The sequence below is a fragment of the Vipera ursinii genome (assembly GCF_947247035.1).
Source record: "Vipera ursinii genome assembly, chromosome: Z".
Lineage (NCBI taxonomy): Eukaryota > Metazoa > Chordata > Lepidosauria > Squamata > Viperidae > Vipera > Vipera ursinii.
In genome coordinates, this window is record NC_139517.1 from 42046703 (window position 1) to 42061694 (window position 14992).

Here is a 14992-nt window from a genome sequence, read left to right on the forward strand (position 1 = left end):
GCTCTTTTTTATGACTCATGGACTTCAACTCCCAGAAATCCTGAGCCAGCCATGTTGAGGGGAAAGGGAGAGATTTCCAAGCTGAGCCATGCTGGCTCAGGAATTCTGGGAGTTGAAGTCCTTGAGTCATAAAAGAGCCTGCACTAGAGGAGGACATTAAAAGTATTTACAGGATTACTTCTTTAGGAACTAAAACAGCTAATTCAAAAAAGCCAACAGGAAAGAACCTCACATTTTTCATCTGCTTCTGTCTTTTGGAAAGTAAAATTAGATAACAAAATAATCTATTTCTTATGTTAACATCTCTGCAATGAAATCAAAGGTAACAGGAAAGAAATGAGAAACATTTTTCTCAATGTAATATGTCTAATTTAGCTGATTCTAGAAAAAAAATAGTATCTTTTGTACACTCTTGAAAACTATTTTGAATCTAAACAATTCTTAAGAATGAAATATTCTTAATTTGGACTTTACTTTTACTGTTTGGACTATTGTGTGTTTTGAAAAATAGATTATTTAGAATCTAGTTATGTTGCACTTCAGTCTTTAAATAATTAACCTAGCATATACATAACAATATATGATGTTTTCCCTGGTGAGCTTAACATCAATAACAACATTTATTAAAAAGGCTAAAATAATTTCTGGGGATATTATCTGTATAGTAAAATTTTGGACAAGCAGTGATCATGTATCCTAGCAAAAGATGTTACATATATGCATAAGTGTAGTCAGTACCATATGCCTTTTTAAAAATATCAAACATGCAAAGAAACAAAAATAAGTCCAAAATATCCAGAAATGCCAACTTTGCAACCAATATTTCTCATCCATAACTATGGCACCCTAAGGATACCTGCATACATGCAAATGCTTCTCTGGGATCAGTAACGCATTAGGGATTGCTTTTTCTTTCCAGTAACATATACCTAAAACCAGTTTATTGCATTTGGCAATTGTACTAAAAAAGAAAAAAAAACATTGTCCACCAATATAATTCATTTAATTTGAAATCAAGTGAAAAATTGATTTAAATTATTTTATTAAAACAAATTAAGGTCCACACATGCACAGCAACGTGGCAGCTTTCAGGCCTTCCTCTGCAATTTGGTTTGCTCATAGATAGTTCTCCACTTGTGAGAGTTAAGACGGCCATTCTTCTGGATGTTTTACATCGAACTCTCTGAGTTTGCCGACCTTCGGCATTGTCCTCGATTCCTGCATTCTTGGATCCTGCTTCTTAGGCTCAGGGAATGCATCCACTGAGCACACACGTCCACTAGTGTGGCTTTACTAGCTGGCCTGGGGGGGGAATGCCTCTTCCCTCCAGCGTGTATTGCCGACCCCTCGTTAACTTCAGCCGTTTTAAATGGTGAAGCAGGATCCCACCTTCATTGCCACTGTTAAGTCATGGGCTCTGGTGAGCAGGAATGAAGACACAAGGCTGAGTACAGAGAAACTCATTCTTTTATTCTTGCTGGAACTGTACTTGAGCTTGGGCCGCACCCAGCCACAATATATAGCCTAGCCCTATGGTAGCAGCCAATAGGATTGAACCTGTGCTTGCCGCCTGGGGCTGACCAATTGCAGGACCAGAGACAGCCTGTCTGGGTTGCTGGAGAACCGTTAGCTCTCCAACAATGCACGTGGTGTGGTACCACAAGCCCAATACATAACACAATGCATTATGCAAAGAATACATTCTATAGATTCTGAATATCCCCAAACAGTGGATGACCCAAAATTATAACACTTTGTGAAAAGAGAAAACATTTTTCTCTATCCATAGTTTCTATACCAGGCATAATTTTTATCAGACATATCTTTATCATGTTTCCCCTTTTCTCTAAGCAAAAAAACTCCAATCACACGCTCATCTTTTACTATTCCAGAATTAATTCCAAAGCTATGAACCTTTACAACATTATCTGTACTCAGGAGCCAAATCATTTGCTATATATATATAAAATTGGAAAACAAAGGCAGGGGGGATTATTTATTTCTAACACTGAAACCCAGCATTGATTGTCTTGTCTCATCTCAGGTTAACTCAATACAATCTTCCCATCACAATATATAACTCACCTCAATATAATCTTCTTAGAAATATGTTTGCAAAAAAATCCTTAAGGAGGTCTAGTAGCTTGATTGTTTCACAGATTTTTCAGCATTCACAGCACTGGTTCTTTATTTTCTTGCACATTCCACATTTTTTCCAATTTCTCCCTGTAATTTTTGTTGCCGATGCCAAGAATGTTAAACAGTTAATGTATCCTCTCCTCTCCCCACTCTCCCTCCATTTCTTCTTCTTCTTTCCCCCTCCAGATATCTGCTAGCTATCTATGTAGGCTGTTCAGACTTTTTGTACAGTATTGAAACTATTCTCTAGTAAAGTAGCTTGGGCAAACAGAGTAGAAATGAAGTTGATAAAACTTCTGTTTCTTCCTTCTTTGCAAAACATTAAGTTATTGCTTAAAGTATGACTTCAAGATTTGCCTTGTGGATAGAAAGAGAAGTATAGCCATTTTTTATTTCCTTTTTGCACAGGTGTACAGGTGGACATGTATGTTTCAGCTCTAGGGGCACCTCTCTCTCTTTTGCACTATTTAGACCTCATGATGGTGGCATATAAGCATTCTTATACTGATTTTCTTTCCTCTTCTTCTCCAGCAATATGCAACCTAGGCCTTCAGTTACTGAGAAAACCTTGCAAAAAATGTTGGCAAGTTGCTTTTTCATTTCATAATTAGCAATAGACTTTTAAATGCCACATAGGAACCATGAGTTGTTAGTGTCACAGTTACACTTTACAACAATCATTTGGACTTTTTGCAAACAGCCAATGAAACATGGATTGGAGGAAGAGCAGTATTTTTAAAAAATCCATTGTGCATGGAGATAGTGAATCCACTAGGTTTGGATCAGACTACTGTCTAAATCATGTTTTTTGCATTCCCCTCTCAATTGGGGTGTAATCACTGAATGACTTTAGGTATTCCATGCCTGTTCTCTATATTCTGACACCGGCAAAATGAAAGTGATTGCACAGCCAACCTTATGGTTTGGATGGATTAGGGAACAGAAACCAAGAAAATACTGAGACTAAAGGCCTTTTTCCAGATGTATCTAATCAGGGTACAAATATGCCCTGACAATGTCTTCTTCTTGCTGTTATATTTGCATGCTATTGCCTTGATCCCCAGCCCATGAGTGAAACCACCTTGTATCTAAACATAGAACAAACATGCATGGCAACCTTTTTCTGCTAAGTTCTCATGATGTTACCTCTAACACCATTTTTATTCTCCTGATAGAACAAGCTGGGCATAGCTGCTTGTAATTCGTTCAACATGCAGAAAGATAGAAACCTGGCATTCTTTGCTGAGTTTTGAGAATGAGGTTATTTCATTTCAGAATCTAAGCAGATTCTAAACTAGCCACTGACCAGCTGTCCAGCAGATTTGTAAAGTTGCTAAGTGGACCTATGTGTAATAAAACAGGAATGGGCACCTGTCCAAACTTACCCTTTTGACTTCTGCTAAACAACTGTTCAGTGAACACATGGAACTGGTGAGCTTTGACAGGTGTATTATGTTGCTTTGACATGCATGCTAAAGCCAGAGATGTGACTGGGCTGTCTGTCAAAACACCATCTTCCAAACCCATTCCTGTATTATTGTTCTGTACCAGCCTGCTACCGGCCCTGCAGCAAAAGCAGGGACAACCCCTTTACAAACAGCAAGAGGCTGGAATAAAGCCTGCCAAATTTATTAACACAAAACAGAGCAAGACAAGACACCAACCATGAAACAGGAGCTATGAAACAGGAAATATCCAAGCGGATGCCTTCAGCAAACCAGCCCTCCCACACATTCCCCTTAAATACAGTTCAGGGCGCGGCCTCTCTCTGCCTCCTTCCGAGGTGCCCCATTGCCTTCCTCTGTTTACTCCTGATTGACTGCCTCCTGCGTCGGGCGTCCTTGAACAGGACCAGCTGTGGGTCAACTTCATCCATGCTGTCAGGCTTACACAGCTGGGTCTCCGTCGTGACCAAGTGGGAGGGGCCCGGCTGAGGGCTCTGCGGAGCCTCAAGGCCATCATCATCAAGCTCTTCAACACTCCCCTCCTCCTCCTCTGAGTCGTCCGACCCAACTGCCGAACCCACAGGCTGACCCTGAATCACAACAATTATTGTCCTGACTGGTGGATATTTTATTAATTATTGACCACTTGATTAGAAAAGGAGCATGTACCAAAGCTAGAGTAAAACTGCACTAATCACTTTCTTTGGCCTGTTTGTGAGTCTGTGTCTGTTTTTATCTGTGTTTGTCTGTATGTGCACCTTTGAGTCATTGTTGATTTCTGGAGATGCCTGGACAAGGCCCTGCAGATTTCTTGGCAAGCAAGTCTTTGAAGACTTTCTTCCTCCATAGGACTGTGAAAGCATGACTGGACCAAAGCCTGGCTCAACTGATTTCATATCTAAGGCGGAACTAAAATTCTCTGCTTTAACCTCTACACCAAACTGGCTCTAAAAAATAGATTAAATTGAGATTCTACAAGATAAAATGTTTTTTGGGCTTGTGTGTGTGTGTGTGTGTGTGTGCGCGCGCGCGTGCACATGTCTTTGAAACAGTATTGACTCCAGGCAATTGCCTGGACAAGTCTCTACATTTTTCTTGACAAGATTTCAGAAATGGTTTGCCCTTGTCTCTTTCCCAGGGCTGAGAGAGATTGACTGGAATGATAGAAAATATTTGTAGCTTGGGTAGTAAAATTTGACTGGCCCTAGGTCACCAAGCTGGCCTTGTTCCTAAGATGGGCCTATGGTCTCCCAGCTTCTGTTCCAGTGCACTCTGGTTCTCTAACATGTCTTACAATTGCAGAATCAGGACATCATCCTTAGGCAGTAAGCCAAAACAGAAACAATGGAAACCAAATAGGAATTGGCAAATAAGCACAATAACATTTACAGCAACACTATGTACTGGTAGACAAGTGAAAGTCTTTCAACTCAGCAATGGAGTAGGATAAAGTATTTTGTGCCTTGCAAGACAACAGTTGAGACAGTGACAATAAGTCCCAAATAAAGGAGAAGAATCTTTATTGTTTATTCTTAAGACATGGCAGTTGGATGTGTTTTACTGGGTTTTTTTTCTTAATAGTATATACTAGGATTTATAGAATTTTGTAGGAATTCAGATTTGAAAATATTGGTCCTTATTGTACTGATGACCAGGATTCCAGGGTCAGGAGAAAATGTAAATTAGTCTTTTCATTTTAGCAAATATTGATAGGTAGGTAGGTGCTCGGCTTAGCAAGAAACACAAAACAAGAAGGCCTAGCATTCAGCTGTTGCCATTTGCCCAAACAAAAGACCAAGAACTGTTTCTTGATTGGCACATCCCTTGCTCAGCCTTCAGCATGAAGCATGTGGAGTGAAAGTACAATATATTTCTACAAGAATGCCCAGAAGTGGCATTTGAATTAGTCTTTGGACACATTACAATACATAGACAAGTCTCTGGGAAGAAAGCCTATATATATACACAATCCATGAGCAATAACATTCTGCATTCTAGGTGCCCACAAGCCAGAGTACTAGGAGATGGCTGAGTCCAAAGTGAGCATGTTATAAGGTAAGCTTCTTCTGTAGTTGTGCTCTTTGTTGCAATGTTGTCTCGCTCTTTTCCTCTGATTTGCCTTGAAGTCTTAGGAGCCTTGATCCTTGCTACTGTGTGAATGTTAAAAAGAAAAAGAAAAGATTCTGATTGCCCATTGCACTAAGAGCGCAGAGGTTTGTACACATTCACTCACACTGACAGCAAACACAGGCATACAGCTGCATTCACAGCAGTATGTGCACATACTGTAAAGGCAGCTACTGTCACCCTTAAGCTACATCATTCAAATGGGGCTAAAGTAACCAAACTTTCTGGATAATGTTAAAACTTGACTTTTTCTGAAATAAACAATCTCTGGTGCTATAAGAAAATCACCTTACCTGTTTCAAATGTCAGTTTGCCAACTGCCTGCCCTCACTGCAGCCAAAGGAAACTACAAATCCCCAAATCATTTCTCTAGCTGTAACCTTAAGGATATGGGAGGAAGAAAAGACTTGCAACAAAAATAGGAGGCAAGAAAGTTTGCAGTGTAATCCATTTGGTTCTTACCTGACCAGGAGACTTAATAGTATACTATGGTGCTCGTGTAAAAAGAAGGGGGAATGGAAAGAACAGTTCAGACATGGTTGAGAAAGCATGAAATGAAATACATGGCTTTTTTTTTTGTCTGAAAAGAACTTTTAAAAGAATCTGCTCAGTATGACCAGCTATTGGCTATGAATGAGTGAGTGAATCCAACATTGTGCAACTGGACTTCTGCCTATTGAGCGAGAGTTTCCAATCCCCTTTCCATTTGCAGAGAAGCCCTGGCAGCTATTCTCAGACAGGAAAATGATTGTGTCTATTTTGCCGACAGAAATGTATTACTAAATTGTTGTTGTTGTTAGTTGCGAATTCGTGTCCGACCCATCGCGACCCTATGGACAATGTTCCTCCAGGCTTTCCTGTCCTCCACCATCTTCTGGAGTCCATTTAAGCTCATGCCTACTGCTTCAATGACTCCATCCAGCCACCTCATTCTCTGTCGTCCCCTTCTTCTATTGCCCTCAATCTTTCCCAGCATTAGGCTCTTCTCCAGTGAGTCCTTCCTTCTCATTAGGTGGCCAAAGTATTTGAGTTTTAGCTTCAGGATCTGGCCTTCTAAAGAGCAGTCAGGGTTGATCTCCTCTAGGACTGACCAGTTTGATCGCCTTGCAGTCCAAGGGACTCGCAGGAGTCTTCTCCAGCACCATAGTTCAAAGGCTTCAATTCTTTTGCGCTCAGCCTTTCTTATGGTCCAACTTTCACTGCCATACATTGCAACTGGGAAGACCATAGCCTTGACTATACGCACTTTGTATTACTAAATATAATTCCTTATTTCTTATTAATTGAACCTTGTATCATATATTTAACACTGACGTTAATTAATGAAGTTAATTAATTAATGTCCACTCTCTTCCCATAATAAAATGATACTCATGTGGAAAATACTAGCACTGTCAGTACACTATGCAAGGAAAGGACAAGAAAGGGAAGGGAAAAAGGAAACGAAAAAATAAGGGATGGTTATAATTCATCATGACGAAAGCAAGATGTTCTGTAATGAAACCACATGATTGAACAATAAAGGCTTTATCTGCCTCGGATTGTAGAGCTTGATAGGCAATACATTAGATAGCTTTCTATACAAAAGGGAACTCCTCTTGGAATCAAGCAAGTTGAGAACATAAGAAATCATTGAAACTTCTACATTTTCATGGGATCCTTATTCTAATTGTAAAGTGTCATTGAATAAAGAGATCATTTATTTTTCACGTATTTCTTCATTCTAATGTACAGAGACTCCCAAATGTATAGTTGACCCATCTCAAAAACCATAGAAATACTTGTGGGGACGTGTAAATTTCTTTATACAGAATTTTTTTTAAAAAGAGCAACTTAAAACAAAAAAGACTGTCTTGCTCAAATTCTTGAATTTGCACCGTTCCTTTCCTCTGCTTTGAAATTCCCCTAAAACATGTCTATTTACATATTAAGAGGGATTCATATGAATTGAGACTCTAAAGAATTACAGCAGAACAGTGTCAACACCAAAGAGTAGAACAGTTGTATCTTGCATCTGTGAGTTCCTCATATCCAAAGATTATTTCTAGAAAAGTTTTCACTCATATGAATAACCATCAGTAATGCGAAATGGTACAGTTAATATAATGAACATTATAGTCAGGATGAGAAATTTTGATTCGATTCGCTTCCTATTTTTTCCACTATTGTTTGTTCTGTCTTATTTCTAATAGCTAGAGATTGTTTTTCCTGTTTCACCCAATATGCTCTTTCTCCTATTACATGTACATTTCACATGAACACAATTGTTCAATTTATAAACTATTAACAGATTTTTTGAAAAATGCAGATTTCGTGCATCACTGCATAACATTTTGTATTCAGAGTTGGGAGATGCAAATCTGAAGTGAATGAATTCCATTCCCTAATCCTACTCCTTGACCACCCTAGAATTTCATTTTTTATTATCAAGTGGAAAGTAAAAATATTATACATTGCATGTTAATATGCCATTATTTCTCCATTTTTTCTTTGCTTATTAAAAACAGGAGAACTGGGTTTTCTGGCTTTAGCTTGGGAGAGAAAAGGTTTATGGTTTCATGTATTTGAGACCCCTCACTTTCATATGCTGCCAGAAGATTTAAAGTAGGGGGGGGGAGTGGTAGAAGAACTGTTTGGCACTTTGTCTGCAAATATTGGAGAAGGATGTTTGCAGAGAAGCCTCTGCAACTGATTATTAGCCATGCTAAGATGCTAATTTATACTTAATAAGGCTGTAATTTTCACTCTGAAGATTTAAACCTACCACTTCCTCTTTAGTTTTATAAATGGGGAATCATGGAAAAAGTGTTACATAGCACAGCTGTGCTTGTATTTTCCTGCTTGCCCAAAATTCCTGTGGTATAAGGAATTATAATCTCACACATCTGGGAGACATTAAAGACACTTAATATCAACAATATAGCTATTCAAAACAATATGATCTCACAAATTAATACAAAGCTGGTCTTAAGTAAATTCTGACATTTTAGAATACTAAGATATGATGATATTGGACATTTTCAGTTCTTTGCAGTATTTAAAGAAGACCATTGTCAGTCAATTACTATTCCTTCTTGGCCAACTGATAAAGTAATATATTTTAGTCCAGTGGTCTTCAAACTTGGCCCTTTTATGACTTGTGGACTACAACTCCCAGAATTCCTTATCCAGGCACACTGGCTGAGGAATTCTGGGAGTTGAAGTCCACAAGTCATAAAAGGGCCAAGTTTGAAGACCCCTGCTTTAGTCAATTATCATTTATTCATCAAAACACAATCCCTTGCCCTGTTCCCACCAAAAGAAAAGAAACTACAAACTTCTCATCTGGCATAGCCTGCGACATAAGTTAGTCTTCTTATATTGCCATGGTAGGGAACAGAATACTTGCCTGTCCTCATATACTCAAGATGGGCAGCATGTTTTAAATAAATAAGTAAATAACTACCATGTTAGAAATCCTGCCAAATGAGAAGCTTGCAGAAAATTTCCCTGCAGAATTGGATTGGAGCACTATCAGAGACTTAAATAAGGTTCCAATCCACATTTTCAGGGAAGCTCAATGCTTGCAAATGGTAATTTGCATAAAACTTTGCAATTTTCCTCAGGAAACATTTTGGACCAAGCATGATGATCATAATCAATCAAATTTTCAAGAGATTATCAATTACTCTGTGAGTAGTTCTGTACCTACATCTATTCATGTTATATGTTGAGAAAATTTAAAGACATTTCCCAATTTTCTGAGAACTGAGACTCACTTTATTGCAACTTTTCCCCTACTCTAGAGAAACGTAAAGGATGAAATTTTCAAAGAATCCTCCCTCTTGTTTGAATTATCAATGTGGACATGCGGCTTCACTGGAAGAAGGCAAACCCAAGGAGACAATTGACAATACTCATTGAAATTAGAAATTCTGCTGCAGTGGCATTGGGAACAGAGAACACAGTCACTTCAAATGTAACATTTTGAAAAGGCACAAAAAAGGACCAATGTGTAGTTCTAGAAGCTATTCCATATAGTAGTGTGCTGGGGGAGGGTATGTTTGTATCTGGAAGAATCCAAGCAAGTTGTTTTTAGAAATGCTGAAGGTCAAAATAGATGTGACAGTTTGAGCACAGCTCTCTTGATTTGTAATTCTTATCATTGTTTAAAGCTGAAGTTAAATAATCTGAGTTTAATCCAAGTTTATTGTGTGTAGCTAAGTGGATATGTAACTCTTCTCTCTGTAGAATCTGCTACTGGGAATTTTCCTGCAACCTATCCTGGGAAAAGAATCTCTTTGATCAGGTCATTAGCAATTTACCATGATGATGGTGGGATACCTTTCATTTAGGGAGAAAAGCTTTTGACCTAAGAGATGAAATATTATTCAATCCTCTGCTAGTATAGGAGATCTACTATGATCCAAAGTGGACTTCAAATTTTTGGTTTAAAATCTCTACTTCAAAAAGACGCAACACCTTCTGAGATGGGCTGGTTTTACGTTGAATAGCTGGTCCATGAAACAGACCATCCATTTAATATGGTGGGGAAAAGGGACAACAAAATTCTTATAATCCATCTGGATTTCCTCCTATAATCCATCTGGATTTCCTCTTATAATCCATTTCCTTGGCTCTCAAATTCTTTAAAACAAAATACCTGCCAGCAAAAAACTGCTGTGCTGTTGTAGTATGGCCTTCTAGCCAATTTCCTTATTGTACTGAAACATTATTGAAGAAATTTTATCTCATCACACACAACACTTAAAAAGAATGACCAAGAGATGGAATTCCCACTCCTTTTTTAAAATTTAGCCACTGCTATTAACTTTTCTTCTTATGACACTCTCTGAATTATTTCATGTTTGGTTCAGCATAGAATTAGTTCCCATATAAATCTAATTGTTCTGAAAGACTGAAAATAAATTTAAAAGTGCTTGCTCAACTACAGAAATTTCCTAGTATGCTACAGGGGTAGAGAATAGGGATGGGAGGAGGAAGAGGAGGGGAGGAGGAGGATCATCTTTAAAATCACAGTTTTATGAATGATTTGCTTCTGGTTGACTGGTGACTCCACTTCTAAGGATGGTGTATTATTATTCCAGTTTTGGAACTCAGAAGCTGGCCTAATTCCTCTCCATTTGTGCTGATGAAAAAAATGTTTAAAATGAAATAAATAAAATAGGGGTGAGATCAACCATAAATAAATAAAAAGTGTCCATTCTCACTTTTGGCAGGAGGACTCCGATACACTTACGAAACTTGTGATATTAGATCTGCCCTCGCTCCCTGATTAAGAAGCCATTTGCTGCATTTTGTTATGAGCTGTCACTATTTCCAACACTAGTTTGCCACTGTGGCACTATTAGCCATCACATTCAAAACAGAAAATATAACCTTTGGAAGTGGGAGGAGATGGGAAAGGTAATAGGTCTGGTCTATTTAGAGTGCTACCTTAGCATACTATCATCATGTCTTTGTTACTTTCCCTTAAATCTAGAATGGCACATGCTCTTGTATTTAGGCTGGAGCAGTCAGCATGATAGGCTTAGCTCACAAACTTTTACAAACAAAAATATAGAAATAATGGGCATGGATATAATTGATGAATACATGTCATTTCTTCACTCCCAATGATTTTATAAGCCTTAACTATGAACGCAGAATTCCCTGATTTGGAACCATAAGAATTTTTTTAGCAGAATCTAAATATCCCAAATATCCACTTTTGCTCAAACAACTTTCATGGAAAGGAACAGGCTTGTGTGTCTTCCAAATGGCATCTTCCAGACGCTGAAGAGTGTTGTTATACCCCTGAGCTGCATGTAGTATTTTGGTGGTTCCAACATGGTACAGTCCTTGGTGGGATTAGTAAAGTGAGGCACATATGTAGACCTGCACAGGTAGAAGAAATGCTGTTTTGGGGGGGTCTCTTTTTTTCCCAGACAATGTTGGAAGGAGAGGAAAAGATGCATCCGGGAAGATATAAAAGAGCCGGAGGTCCTTCATGAAGATCTTTTCCCATACAGTGAAGCAGAGCAATGTGGTACCCCTTCAAAGGAGGGCTTCATTCCTGCCCTTGTCTATCCAGGAAGCAATGGAAGACTTGGTAGATTAGGGTGTTGGTTATTTGCTGGCCAGGAAAAGGAAATGTATTCTCCACCCTATGGTGAGAATACTGACCCAGAAGCACAAAGATCAAGTTATGATTTGGGGCTATGCCCCTCCAGACCTGTAACACAGAAGCAAGGGGGTTGTTTAAGGTCAGAATACTAAGAGGAATACAAGATGGTGCGTGGGGGGGGGAGATGGGGGAGGATGAGGCTGTTGTGATGATTCTCTAGTGTGGTTAAAAGAGCCAGATGAATACTTCTTTCCTCGTTATCTTGTGAGCTCACTAAATCCAGAAGCAAAACCTGGAATTGGTAATGTAAATTGGTGGTTTTTTTTTTAAACATGTATGGACTTCAACTCCCAGAGTTCCATCAGCCTAGTTTGCTTGAAAAAATCTGGAAATTGAAGTCCATGCATCTTAATGGTAGGGTAGAAAAGCACAGCCATAGATAATGAAAAATTGTGTTTTGGAACATTGGACCCTTGGCAGTTGTGTGGCATCATTAGATGCTTGGTTGTTATCTTCCTCAAAACTATGCCACTGCTTTATAACAACCTAACCCAATAAAAGTGGTCTTTTATTATGAATACCAAGGTGGTGAGTGATAGTCAACATACTGTTTTCCCACTGTAGGAGCAAAATAGACACTGCATATTTTATATTTTGAAAGAATATGGTTCCTCTTCCTACTACTGATATTAGGTCAGTCATGTAGCAGCCATTTCGTAACTTTTAAGTTTCTAGAAACTGTAAAATTTCAAAAATAAATAAATGTAATGAAAACCCCATGAACCGTAAGATTTCTTTAAAAAAATATATGAGGGCCAGGTAGTAAAGTGTTCTCACATCTTTCGAGTTGAATGTCCATTTCTAAATGAGAGCAAGAGTGCACACAGGCTGCATTTTGCTTTTGCCAAGATTTTAGAGGCTCTGTCTCCACTGCACCATCAAATTTTAACATTTGCTCGCTGGAATTTGGCCTCACACAATTTGAAAGGGGGGGGGGATTTTAATTAGAATAATTTCTTGCCAGATGGTATGCCTGACTGGTTTTATCCCTGATTTTTTTTTCTGAGCCTTTCTGACTTGTTACGTCAAAACCTTCACTGATTAAGTGCAAACATGTCAAATTTGCATCAAGTTACTTGCTCTGTTTATGCAGAATTATTAATAAAAGCTACTGTGTGTTGTAAATAATATAGAAATATTCAATTATTTTTTTAACTCAAATTTGCTTCAAAAATTCAAATAGTTTTTAGGATATAAAGAACTCAGCTTATGGTTACCACACTTTTCAACATTATTATTTTATTCCACAGACATCACTAAGCTGATGTTCCACCACCCGGGTACCACTGGTGATAAATTGAGGAATGAATTGGCTTTTCCCAAAAAAATACTTTCTGAAACTAACATTTAAATATACTTGATATAAAATTATCCAAGTCTTTGTTCCAGATTTTTATTTGTTGATTCCATATCTCCCAATATAACTAGCATATATCTCTTTAGAATTGAATCTTACTACTTTCTGGCAGAAGAATGAATTTTGAGTTACTGGTAATATCAGTTATAGAATTAACATTTGAAATATACTTTGGGAGAAGCTGAAGGATCTTTAACAGAGAAAATGTGTTAACTGATAAAAAAATAAAGGAATAATTAATGTTTAATCTTTTCCAGCAAAAAGTTAAAAAGGTTTATTTAAATATTTGAATGTCTTCAGTCCTGTATTTCATTAGGACTGTGTCCTTTTAATACATATTGGGGGGAAATCAAATATGTGCCATATGACTATTTCTTCTTTAAAAATAAATCTATTTGTTTCCTAAAAAGAACCCTAGAAATATCTACCTTTAATACATGAATACTTTTATTATGTTGGGAAGATTTAGTTCATACTGAAAGGCACATCTACTGTACAATACAATCCATGACTAACAATGGAAACAGAAGACATATTATTCCAATATAGAGAAAGAAGTGCTTTTTAGATGTTTTCTCCTCCAGAAAACTAACTTGGTAGTATGCCAGTAATACAAACCTTTTCATTATATGTCGCTAATGTTTAAATCAGTTAAATGTAGCTGACAATCTTTTTTGCCAACCCCAATACTCTGGCTCTTTTAAGCTTTCAAGGAAGAATGACACCATGAAATGGGAACAATGTCAAGCAAGCAAGCAACCAAGTCACATTCAAGAAAACAATGCACAATACACAGAGAGCAGCAGAAAAGCATGGGTGTGTGTCGTGTAGGATATACTGGGGCAGACCATCTTCCCCAAGTTCGAATGAGGCCCAGAACTTCAGAAAGGAGAATCTTCATAAGGCATGATGCAAGATCTTCATTTATTCATTAGCATGATAAGGATATAATCACCCTACATGTAGACACATCAGAACGGTTCTAATCAATCTTCTGATGATTCAAGTGATATTTTTCTCTTCTTAAGCAGGCTTTTATATGCACTGTTTCGACATGAAGAATATGGATATTTTGGTCCCCACTCATAAACTAGGTGAACTGCAGCCAGTGAATGTACGTAAACCAAAGCCCTACTCTATTAGTGTCATACAAATGTTAAATGGGCCTTTTCTATTCTACAGAACCTAAGACTAAAACTATGCAAAAGGATTATTATTGTTATTTTCATAATCATAGAATTAATTATGCTGTTTAAATTCTTTTTCTGCTGGCCACTTTCCCATTCAAAATTGCAAATGAACAGCATGGGCTTCATTGGTGGTGGCGAGTCTCTAATTTCTAAATGCCACCTTATAAACATGTATTTTGGAATTTTAAAGAACACGGGGAATGTAAGCAAACATTTGTGAGTCTATGTATATACTCCAGGAGGTTTCAGCAGTTACACCAGGCTTTGTGCATCTATTTCAGCTTAGAAACAGATTCAATCAAGTATATCTCCTTTTAGATTACTTAGTTATACCTCAGGACTGCAGCAACTCTTAGCGTTCCCCAACATGGTGAACTCCAGGTATCTTATAGATTCCAAAGCTGGCTGGGAATTCTAAGAGTTAAAATTAAAACAATCCTTAAGTTTTAGAAAGCTGTTTTATAATATAGCTTGATGCTTATTATTCAGCACTGTATCTATCTTCTTCTGTAACAGAATGTGTGTAGGCCCAATTATAACATACCCTCTCCTTGGCAATATAAGTGTA